The sequence below is a fragment of the Triplophysa rosa genome, unplaced genomic scaffold (genome assembly GCF_024868665.1).
Source record: "Triplophysa rosa unplaced genomic scaffold, Trosa_1v2 scaffold298_ERROPOS274155+, whole genome shotgun sequence".
Taxonomy (NCBI): Eukaryota; Metazoa; Chordata; class Actinopteri; order Cypriniformes; family Nemacheilidae; genus Triplophysa; species Triplophysa rosa.
In genome coordinates this window covers 32,373-44,434 of record NW_026634313.1, presented here as the reverse complement: position 1 = coordinate 44,434, position 12,062 = coordinate 32,373, and the positions used below count along the sequence as shown (strand labels likewise).

Below are 12,062 nucleotides of genomic sequence, written 5' to 3'. Positions count from 1 at the left end.
GGTGTCTAGTAAATAACATTATGATATATACCTACCTGCTAAGAGGATTTAAAAGGGTACATCATGATGTTTTTCTTTAAAAAATTAAACCTGATTGGCAAAAGATGATATCATGTGAAGCCTGATTGGCTAACAATGTGAAAAACAACTTGAGATTTCTGTATAAAGTATGGAGTCAGATATGTATTTGTTGGACATCTTCAGATGAACTCTGTGTGTCTCACTTTTGCTTGCTCGAGCAAATAAAGATTGAACTTCTTGAAACCTGGCTCCTTGGTCTTCGTGATTTCTTTCTGCATTGAACAACTGATCTTCCACGACACTCCCTGTTTAACTGAAAATCACTCCAATGATACCCAAACTTGGTGTTCTAACTCCTTTTTTAATAAATTTGGTGAGTTACAACTCACGCACTCACGAATCTAAATGCATCATAGAGGTTCAAATCTAGTTTACGAATCTCCAATACCCCTCATCTGACAATCAATTTGGACCTGAGGTTAACACCAACTCACATAAAGCACGGTCACGGAATCTGAAAATGCATCAAAGCAGGTTACCGAAATCTGTGACCGCTCTCTTTTTGACCAAAAATCACTCCAATGACACCCAAATTCACTCTAGTGATGAGTCCCAATCACATCTAATTTACAGTATATCATTATAATCACATTCATTCATTAAAGCCAATTGTACCATCTCAGATATAGTGATTTAGTTCAACTGGATAAAGCCCCAAATAGTGTTTACTATTAGAATCTTGATATTCTATAAATATTCATTCATTTTATCTTTTTTTTTAATTAAGGAAGTGTTTTTTTTCACCAAAAACTATAAACCAGTTAAGGTTTAAATGTCATCATATATTCTGAAGAGCAGCATGACAAGATGTACAGGAAAAATGACAACCCCCCAAAAAACAAAAAGCAAAAACAAAAACTAAATAAAAATGATAAGGGGGGGGTTAAAGGTTACAGTAAGTGCATGCTGGGCAAAGGAACTCCTCCTCATTCCCAACACATTCCTGATGGAACCACCTGCAGCAATGTTCGCATTGTATCTGGTAAAAGGAGATATTAAAGGGACAGTTCACCCAAAATTTTTAATTCTGTCATAATTTACTCACAACCTGTATAAATGTACACAGAGAAATATATTTTGGAAGACTGTTAGGAATATTCTGTTCCGGGACATCTTTGACTACTATAGAAACATTGAAACTGTAGTCAAAGGTCCCCTAGAACTGTTTGATTTCCTAAATTCTTAGAAATATCTCATTTTGTTTTCTCACTATGGTATGAATGATGTCCCAGAACTGAACATTTCTAACATTCTTTCAAATATCTTTCTCTGTGTTCACCAGAACAAAAAATTTATACAGATTTGGAACAACTTTAGGGTGAGTAAATAATGACAGAATTTTTATTTTGGGGAAAACTGCTCCTTTAAAGATATTGTGCATCAATACTCTATATATGTATATATGATACTCTAGAATAGAAATTCTTTGTAAACAATTTGTCTAAGAAAGAAAAAACCTAAAACTTAATGAAGTATGCAATCTTACCCAGTTGATGGTGGAGTCATGTTTATTCGTCTTACTCTTACTTTTGGCTTTGTCCCATCTTGCAAGCCGCAGTAGAGACACATTTCTGACAGATCATAAGAAACACAGCTTCAGAAGTCCATATGAGGATAATATATTGATAACATTTCAAATGTTACACAAAATATATAACATGCATAGTTTAGACACCCAGTTTTTTTATACATTATTTATAAAAACAGTTTAATGTAACACTCAAGCAAAAAATATATTAAATATTTAAAAAGCGATGTGGAATGTGATACTGTAACCTAAAAATATTATTAATAATAACTGAGGGAAAATGTGAATGTTCAAATGTGTCAATTTTTTTTAAATTACAAAAATCTTTTTTGTTTTTTTGGGGGGGTTGTGCATTTTTTCTGTACATCTTGTCGTGCTGCTCTTCAGAATATATGATGACATTTAAACCTTAACTTGTTTATAGTTTTTGGTGAAAATAAAACACTTCCTTAATGAAAAAAAATAAAATTAATAAATATTTATAGAATATCAAGATTCAATAGTAAACACTATTTGGGGCTTTATCCAGTTGAACTAAATCACTATATCTGAGATGGTACAATTGGCTTTAATGAATGAATGATTATAATGATATACTGTAAATTAGATGTGATTGACATCACCAGAGTGAATTTGGGTGTCATTGGAGTGATTTTCGGTCAAAAAGAGAGCGGTCACAGATTTCGGTAACCTGCTTTGATGCATTTTCAGATTCCGTGACTGTGCTTTATGTGAGTTGGTGTTAACATCAGGTCCAAATGATTTTAATTATATAAAATAATGTGAGTTAGACATCACCAGAGTGAATTGGGTGTCATTGGAGTGATTTTCGTTCAAAAAGAGTGTGGTCACAGATTTCAGTAACCTGCTTTGATGCATTTTCAGATTCCGTGAGCGTGCTTTTCGTGAGTTGGTGTTAACATCAGGTCCAAATGATTTTAATANATATAAAATAAAGGAGATTAGACATCACCAGAGTGAATATGGGTATCATTGGAGTGATTTTCAGTTAAACAGGGAGTGTCGTGGAAGATCAGTTGTTCAATGCAGAAAGAAATCACGAAGACCAAGGAGCCAGGTTTCAAGAAGTTCAATCTTTATTTGCTCGAGCAAGCAAAAGTGAGACACACAGAGTTCATCTGAAGATGTCCAACAAATACATATCTGACTCCATACTTTATACAGAAATCTCAAGTTGTTTTTCACATTGTTAGCCAATCATGCTTCACATGATATCATCTTTTGCCAATCAGGTTAAACATGATATCACCTTTTTATTAGCATGTCCCTTTGAGCTGGTGTTAACATCAGGACCAAATGATTTTAATGATATAAAATAAAGGAGATTAGACATCACCAGAGTGAATTTGATGACATTATAAAAGTTTTAAAAAGAATAAAACCCGAGGAAAAAACAAAAATAATTTTAAAACAACCATAAAACTGTCATGATACTACAGAATGTAATCGGGTCTTGTCTTTTAAATGAAAGAGCATGTTGTGCACTATTCAGTCGGCGCTTCTGTTTCTCCCGAAGTCTGCTTCGCGCATAAGCTACACGCACACACACAAGAGCGCGAGGCAATATGACGTTATCGCGGAGTGGGCGGTCATGTATATAGTTAAGAAACTCCCCTTCCGCGCTCGCGATAACGTGTACGTGCGCAAGGCACGTTCTCGCGTAAATAATTACGAAACAGCGCCCTCTAGTCACAGATTTCGATAGGTCACAGATTTCCGCACAGCACCTGCCTAAATTGGAGCTAAATCGTGGCTACGCACAAAACATGTCAAATAAATTAAACCAAACGCCTTACACACTGTCGGTTGTGTTTACATGATGGAATATCATACATCATACACGTTTTTTTTAGGCGAAAACGACATTAACCGAAATCATGGTTATTTGGTCTAGAAGTGCTACTCACAGCCGGTCTATATGGTCTATACTTAACCGAGACGTTGCAATGACGGCTATTGCTTGCTGGGATAAATCCGAGTGTCTCGTTTGAGTTAGTGTCATCCAAGAAAAGCATAAATCCGAGTGTTCCGTTTGACGGTAGTGAAGCAGGGAGTCCTCAACAGAGGGGAAAACAGTCCAGCCGAAGTTGTATGCCCAAACCCGGACCCACGGCGGTAGAAGCCAATACCGCAGCCCTGGCGCCTAGAACCCTTGGTGAGGAGAAAACCGGCAGAGATAGACCTCTCTCCGTGAGAGAACTTGTTCCCGCTTCCCCAGATAGACGTGAGGTGATGTCCGGTAGCCGTGGTCGCTGGGGTAAACAAGGCAGAAAAATGCACCCGGTAGTGGTAACAGCACTGGAGCCAGACAGGACAAATGCTGAGTACTGAGTAGCAAGACAAGATAACACGATTACAAGGCAAGATATATTTCCGGACACGATATAGTCTAAGATTGGCTATGCTTGTGCAGCAAACACCAACGATCCGACACAAACTGGGAGAAGCACGAGACTCCATAGAGGAGGAAATCAGTGTGGAATGAGAAACAGCTGGAGAGAGAGCGACACCAGGTGATGCGAAGAGAGCAATAGGTTAATGATTTGTAGACAAGAGGGGCGGGGTCAAGAACGCGGAGCTGAGCACATGGTGAACTGTCAGGCGAGATCTGGTGTTAACAACACACACAGAGGACGAACAAAAAACAGAAGTGCTAGACCCGGGACCCGACATTTATGAGATAAACTTGATCAAATGCACCAACAGCCGCTGTTCATCATCACAACATTTGTCCAGAGAGTTCGGTGTTCACACCAGTCAAGAGAAAAAATACATTTACATTTTGATCAGCATATTTTTAGTTAAATTCATGATTTATGTCAATCATTTGTCAAATGTGACACCCACAACTTTCTAAAAAAGCAATAAATATATGGTCTTATATGGTTTACAGTATAAATATAGGCTGAAAAGTGCATGTATAGCACACAGTATAATTTTATACACAATATTCATGTGTGAACTTTGATGATATAATAAAACCACTAACAATAAAGAAGTGAAACTTGTTTCAGTTCAGATGATTGAACCAATCAAATGGTAACACAGAGTGTTGAGCTGAAAATCACATTTGCATTGAAAGGACTCAGATGTTTTCAGAAAAGATCAGCTCTGTCTCCAGAGATCATGTTCACAACAGCTGCATTTCACATTGCTACATGAACCTTTACACAAGTATTAAAACTTTTTAAATCCTAATCCTTTATTTATCCTAAATATCCTAAATGTGTGCTCTCACTGAGCGTGTGTGTGTGTGCGTACTTGTCTGTGTACGTACGTGTGTGTTGTGTGTGTGTGTGCGTGCGCATCCGTGTGTGTGTGTGTGTGTGTGTGTGTCTGTGTCTGTGTGTGTTGGTGCGTGTGCGTGTTCTGTGTGTGGAGTGTTTTGTGTGTGGGTGTGTCTGTCTTCTGTGTTTTCAACCTTTTCTTGTTTTTGCAGGTACAACTTTGATTGTTTTGCTTGTAGTCAATGTGTCTCATGTTCAGCTGCTTTGTAACAATGAAAATTGTAAAAGCGCTATATAAATAAAGTTGAGTTGAGTTGAGTTCTCTGCAGACTATAAAATAAAATACGACTAAAATAACGAAGTCTACTCAAATAGAGTACAAGTACCTGCAACATTGACAAACTAAATAAGTAAAATGCTCTTCATCCTCATTAGTTCCTGTGGCGTAGGTTAGAGACGTCACATCGCTACGCAGCTTTTGTAGCAGATGGATTGGGGTTCGTATCCCCTTTTGCCGAACGTGTTCTCCTTTTCCCATCACTCATCAGGTTTGAAAGGCATTTGTTTCAGCACAAGGACATGTTCAAAAGGTGTAAAACGCTTCTTGTGTTTTTATGCAAGAGAGGAGAGATCGATCTGCATTTTTATAAAGTAAACAGCTGATTTTACATTATAACACGGGTTTATGTTTTAGAGGGAAATCCCTAACAACATAAAATGTATAACTTTATGATATTTTACAGTTTTATTTAAGAAGTTGCGACGCTTTGATCACTTTGATTTCCCCTGAACAGCGGGAAGAATGCAGTCATCTTCGTCCATATAGGACATCATTAGACAAAATAATCTAAATGATTTTATTTGCATATACTCACAATACCAGCAAAAGTTAGTGCTTTTGTAGAAACAGAAAAACAAGAAAAATGATGCCCGTTCTGCCGTCTCCATGACCTACCTGATCTCATTTATCAAAGGTACAATTTCCTGTTAGGCCTTGCCTATTTAGGCAATCCAATGTGTATACTCGGCACATATTTCTGTAGAACACTTGAAATGTCTACTTTCAAATAAAACAATTCAGATCCAAATTTGTATGTAAATATTTAAGATGGCTATATGAGCAAAAAAGTTCAGAATTTACCTTATTGTCAGAATTAGAACTCCATTGGACACAGCATGGTGTTGCGTATGTTATTTGTATCGGTTAGATTTTAGATGAAGAAATATTGTTGCAATTAGAAAAATAGGTTTAGATGAAGAAATATTGTTGCAGTTAGAAAAATAGGTTTAGGTTTTATCAGACTTGATGAAAATAAAGTTTCATAATAAAATTGTATTGAAATATAAGCTAAATAAATACGAATTTATACAGAAATCAGTTTTTCTTTTTAAAAATAAATTAAATAAATATTCAAAATTAATTGTTGCCTGAACACACAGAACACATTGCGATAATTTTTAAGCGTACAAAAAGTACTGCTTTCATAAGATAAGCACATTTATCAATAATAGTCACAACAGCTAGCAGTGGTGTGGTTTTTAAAGTTTAGAATGAAAAATGTTTTCATTAGTTTTCTTGAATATTAATCTCGAAAATAACCAGTTTCAATAAAATTAGTTACACACAGAATCTAATGTTTGCTCGGGTTTTCTATACGTTCTGCAAAAGGTTTGTCTCTAATTTAAATTATTGAGGGATCAATAAATTCCTTCTCTAACGAAATTCAGAATTACAACATTTCTGATGTGTTAATATGAAAATATAATCCCCACATATTACCCGCACAAAAAAAACAAGAAAAAAAGCAAGTTGAGCGATGGTTAAACGGTGCACACCCAACACAGGGTTTGGCTATGTGTATATTTTCTTGTCTCTGCCAAAATACAAATAGTCGAATTCATTTGTAGGCCTACGTCAAAATCAAAAAGTGTCGTGTTCTCGGTCTGATCCCCGGGCTTTGTTGTCTTTTTGTCAGTGTGCGTATGTTGTTGTGTCGAGCACACGGCTTTTAGTTTTGACAGCTCGGTATGTGCTCCATTTGTTGGCTATAATTGCTTCAGGTTTGTGCATTTTAATTCACAGAAATCCTACAAAATTTGTCGTCTCCCGAAAACCGTGTCCTTTTTTGTCACATCCATAACACATTTAAAAACTTGTGCATAGAACGACATTTTTCTGATGTTTAAACTCTAACAAGTGTTTACCGAAATAGGGTTCAGTAAAATGGTAACACTCTGAGCATTTTAATGTCACATCCATCAAGGAGTGAGATGTGCTGACATATAGGCTACAAGAGATAGGAATAGGTTATGACATTATCTGTGGGAAAAATATATACAGGTGCATCTCAATAAATTAGAATATTGTGGAAAAGTTCATTTGTTTCAGTAATTCAACTCAAATTGTGAAACTCATTTATTAAATAAATTCAATGCACACAGACTGAAGTAGTTTAAGTCTTTGGTTCTTTTAATTGTGATGATTTTGGCTCACTTTTAACAAAAACCCACCAATTCACTATCTCAACAAATTAGAATATTACATAAGATCAATAAAAAAAGGATATTTTAAACAGAAATGTCAGGCTTCTGAAAAGTATGTTCATTTCTATGCACTCAATACTTGGTTGGGCCTCCTTTTGCATGAATTACTGCATCAATGCGGCGTGGCATGGAGGCAATCAGCCTGTGGCACTGCTCAGGTGTAATGGAAGCCCAGGTTGCTTTGATAGCGGCCTTCAGGTCATCTGCATTGGGTCAGGTGTCTCTCATATTCATCTTGACAATACCCATAGATTCTCTATTGGGTTCAGGTCAGGCGGGTTTACTGGCCAATCAAGCACAGTACCACCATGGTCATTGAACCAGCTTTTGGTACCTCTGGCAGTGTGGGCAGGTGCCAAGTCCTGCTGGAAAATGAAATCAGCATCTCCATAAAGCTTGTCAGCAGAAGGAAGCATGAAGTGATCTAAAATGTCCTGGTAGATGGCTGAGTTGACCGTGGACTTCAGAAATGCTGATTTCCTTTTCCAGCAGGGCTTGGAATGTCATGTTGATTTTATATTGAATCTTTTCAACTAAAATCTGAAAGGTGTTATATTGGTTCCTATCAAATAACACACCAGTGAGACACCAATAAAATGATTATATTTAACAGTTTCTGTGATGGTTTAGATTGTAAAATGTAATGTATTGCTGTGTCACAACCCCCATTGTCTTCCCAAAAGAAGTGATAAAATATTATTGGATGAGATGTTTGTTTATTGTGGGTCCAGTACAGTGGGGGTAAAAGGTGGTCTCCTTATTGGTCGGTATGATTGTATCATCTTATGTTTAGTCACATGGTCAAATTAAGAATAAAAAGGTAAGATATGCTCTGTATCTTCTTCTTCTCCCTAGAAGCTGCCCTCTGGGAGCTCTGGCTTCTCTGCTCTGGGCTGTTCTCCTTGAGCTCTGCTCTTGGGTTATGCCCTTACTTTATAACTTGTAGCAACTTGTAGCAAACATCTGTTGTTGTCTATAAGTGTGTATAAAATAGTGTTTGTCATTTTTGTTCTGGATGTTTGATGAAGGCCTTGATTGTCACTGATTTTAATTAATACAATTTGATATTTCTTCTAGACAAGAGTGAGTTTTGCACAATGTTTTACATTCTGTATCAATTTCTGATTTGTGGTTGCACCTCCTCTTTTTTGATGGTTGAGCACCTCTTCAATAACCAATGACTGAAAATCATTTAAATGTACTGCTAATATATAGATTGCATGATACCTGGTGGACAGGAATCGATTTCACCATACTGCAACTTTTGTTGAAAGGATTCCATTTAAATTGAATATGTCTCAAAATACACTACAATATCTTGCAATGGTTTTTATGGTAGACATTCATGATATTTGTAGTAAAAACATACAGTAAACCAGCAGGTGTCGCCAGCGTGCGGAGTCCCGGCCGCTTAATTGCTTGTTGTTACATTGCAGCCAACCAGAACACTGCACTCCCTCCCCCATTCATTTGCGGTCACTTCAGAGCATCGTGGTTTTGTTCCATTGCCTAATAGTTTTATCAGGTGATTTGGCATAGGATGACATTGAATCGAGATTACATTACTGCAATGAGTAATAGGTTTAATAGCATCATAGATAGGATCCAGAACAACCAACAACCAAGTTCCTCGGAGAGTGTTGTAGATCAAAGACAGTAGCCACGCACCAGCAACTCAGATTCTTTAAGCGAGGATATCGTCGCAGATGGCAAAACCAACACTCCGCACGGCCAATGAAAGCACCGAATAGACACCAGCTTTTCCCCAAAAAGATGGCATAAGTGATCATATAAATAAACAAATAAACGAAGCGAAAGAGTGAAAAATTGTCTACACACCTACCCCCACACCAGGCAGCGGAGCACCAGACCACACTCGGAAGTCGGCGGAAACAATGACGCAACATCCCTCGATCCTGAGCAACCCTCTTATATACACCCACTAAATGACACGCTCCGATAACAGGGCGTGGCGTCTAGACGCGAAGATGTATTTCACTACATTATTAACACTTTCTGTGTTCTCTCTGTATGTTGTTGAAGGACTCATTAAATGAGCACTTTCAACAAGTTGATATGATTTATTAGGGTCTTCATGAAATGTCTGTGTTAAATTTCTTGTTCCTTACGAACACTAAGTTTCTTTCTGTGTTTTGGATCACCTGTAAAATCAAATCAGAAATAGGTTGGATGTTGTGAGAGAATTCTTCTGCAGATCTGGGAGCACAAAAATCAAGACACAGAGAGGCATCAAGCTTTTGAACTCATTTCTTCTAGAAACTACAAGTCTTTATATACGGTGCCAAAAGACATCTGGCAGGTTTCATATGTCCAGGGGTTCACAGAATGACCAAATAAGGTATAGCAGTTCGGACAAAGAATGTTTAGCTTAGAAAGAATCCCCTCCTCCCATGAATAGCCACTTCCAAATCTAATGGACCGACATTGGATAGACTGGATTGCTCTATAATATTTAATATGCCTGCCTTTATTAATAAAACATGATGAAATCATTCAAAACTTGTAAATCAAAATTCAGCCATTTTAGCCAGTAACAATTATTTATGTATACAATTAATAGGTATTACAGAAAATGAAATGCAACCATAAATTGTCCAAAGAACATTTTTTATTTAATGAAAAAGAACACTTTTTTAATGTAGCTCAAGAAACATTTATTCTTATTAATGTTGCACTGCTTATTTTTTTGTGTGGAAACTGGGTTTTTTGAAGATGAATAGAAACAAAACTATTTAAAGTAGTAAACTTTATCTCAACTGTTACTACTTAACTGTTAAACGAACACTTCAAAACACAGAAGTTAACTGTGAAACACCGAAACGCTACTGTTGGGTGCTGACAGTGGGACGGCTCCTTGAGTTTCCCCTATCTGCTGCCAAGTTGAACCACCGTATTACGTGTTTTGTAATGTCATCATCAGTGGCGGCACGGGAGACATGGCTCTTTCTCACAGCACCTGTGATACACAAGCAAATTTTCATTAAACAAATTCATGAAATCACATAGGAGATACCAGTTTTTTTTAAGGATACACATAACCACTGTCTTTAAAACAAGAGTGTACAATCTGACATTTATAGGTACACTATGTAACTTTTGGAGCTCTAGCCGTTAATAAACAGAACTGCATGCGAGTTGTGAACCTCCGTGTTCTTTTTAAGTCTGTAGGCAAAGTTTACATACGTACCTTAAAGATGAAATTCTCCAAAAACAGACCAGTGGCACTTGAATGAGCTGTAAACTGCAAGAGAACACACACGCACAGTATCTTAATATGATTTAATATCTTAATATGACATGAAATAATTAGTCTACCAGAACTAAAGTTTACTGATACAAGTGGGTTTTTAAACTACGAAGTAGTTTATAAACCTAAAAACTTTTAACTTTAAATTATTGGTATGAATCTTTTGAAACTGCACATTTATTACATGTTAAAATCTGTAGTGTGGACCATTATTAGTATTTTGACAAAATAGCTGGCTAAATCAAGTTTAAAACAGTATCAACTCTTACTTTACTCGGTTGTTTTAACACATCACAGGATTGATTAAAACAATAAGCAGCATCAAATATTATTTTATGTTTTTATAATTGACATCAAAGTTAAAAGTGGGTTTAAAGGGTACATGGGCTTAATGGTTACACTTACCCTAAAACTTATGCCCTGCAATATGAGAAAAATATATTATGCATTCACAGACTGCAATATATTGTTCATACCTCAGTCGCCGTTTAACCGTACTGACTGAAACACAAAGAATTTTAGAAATCTGATAGGCTCCAAAATCACTTGAATGCAGGAATTTCAGCTGCTCTTCAGTTGCTAGACCGTCCAAAATCACTTGTCCGGACCAGTGGGGCTTGATACCCTGAGGTACCTAAAGTTAAAAATGAGAAATAACAACATTAATATGTATAGCTGCATGATGTAACATTTAGCAGGCATAACAATGTCCTATCCACCACAAACAAATTTTCATTTCATCAAACTCTTATTTGGATTTGTTCTTTTCCTATACATTACTTTCCCATCTAAATTTTTAGGGGATTTTATATGCTTTGTAAAATAGAAGAGCATTTTCTTGAACAAATACAAACAAAACATTTCTCGCACTCCACAAATCTAAGCCAATACCTTCCCCAGCTGACAAAGCCGTTTGGACAATTTCATTAAAGCCAGTCACTAACGGAAGCAGTTCGTCTGCATCATCTAATTGGAGAATCCTCCCTCTTGCCCACCTGATGCTTCTCTCAAGGGTCTCCAGCCTATAGTATTATGGAAACAACAATACCAGCTGAACGACTGTAACTTGTAGGACATGAATATGTAGGCACAAACTGCAGAGACACGTAAATTCATTCAGCAGGAGCCTCATGATAGCTAGCCGCAAGGGTACATTGGTAGTGCACTCGTTATTACAATGCTTCATTTAGATTTAATGACTGCACTCAATTTCAATGAATTGGGACACCACTAAAAATGTGTTCCATTGTATGGAATGCCAAAATTGACAATATTAAAAATAAATAAATACAAAAATAAATCCATGAAGAAATGTAAAAAAGCACAAATAAATGAGTATTTGTGCTTTTATTTCCTTATTTATGTGTAATTATATATTTTTCCACATTTTTTT

General features: G+C 36.5%; 1 long non-coding RNA gene across 1 annotated transcript; it reads right to left on the bottom strand.

The window, feature by feature from the left end:
- Positions 1-9,847: 9,847 nt before the first annotated feature.
- LOC130550356 (uncharacterized) lies at positions 9,848-10,953 on the bottom strand. Its single transcript, XR_008962397.1, has 3 exons — positions 10,939-10,953; positions 10,610-10,663; positions 9,848-10,378 (listed from the first exon to the last, which is right to left on the bottom strand). It is a non-coding gene; the product is annotated as an uncharacterized LOC130550356 (long non-coding RNA).
- Between the last annotated feature and the right edge of the window lie 1,109 nt (positions 10,954-12,062).